Source organism: Colobus angolensis, unplaced genomic scaffold, assembly GCF_000951035.1.
Source record: "Colobus angolensis palliatus isolate OR3802 unplaced genomic scaffold, Cang.pa_1.0 Scaffold222, whole genome shotgun sequence".
Classification (NCBI taxonomy): domain Eukaryota; kingdom Metazoa; phylum Chordata; class Mammalia; order Primates; family Cercopithecidae; genus Colobus; species Colobus angolensis.
Window position 1 is genome coordinate 467,507 of NW_012115400.1, and position 462 is coordinate 467,968.

Here is a 462-nt window from a genome sequence, read left to right on the forward strand (position 1 = left end):
AAGAGCGAAACTCTGTCTCAAAAAAAAAAAAAAAAAATCAATTGAAATTTTAGCGTTTAAAAGGAAATACTTTTAAATGACAAAAGGCAAAGATGAAAGACCAAAGAAATTGCCAAAAATATGAAATATTTAGTTATGTGGTTTTTTCCCTCTACTTCTCTTTTGGGCTTCTTTGAACTTGGGCCTGTTTTCTGTCTAGCTGCTCACATGGCATTTTTTAGATCTGAAAAAAACTTGTTGGAAAAATCTAAATATAACTCTGGGGCAGGAGATCAAGGATCAGACATATTTTCTCAGAAAGATAGTGATTTTAGGGGGAAAAATATTTTCTAAAGCATTCTAGAAGAAAAAACTAGTCCATGCTACAAAGAAAAGAAGTGTGGCAAACATCAGGGATATCAGAGTTCTGAGGTTTTGTTCTTTTGTGTTAAATATTTGATTGTTCACCTTTTTAAGAAACAT

General features: G+C 31.6%; 1 protein-coding gene across 1 annotated transcript in view; it reads left to right on the forward strand.

The window, feature by feature from the left end:
- The window catches only part of ARPC1A (actin related protein 2/3 complex, subunit 1A, 41kDa), a 43,184-nt gene that overhangs the window by 17,874 nt on the left and 24,848 nt on the right, over window positions 1-462 (forward strand). The window lies entirely within an intron of this gene.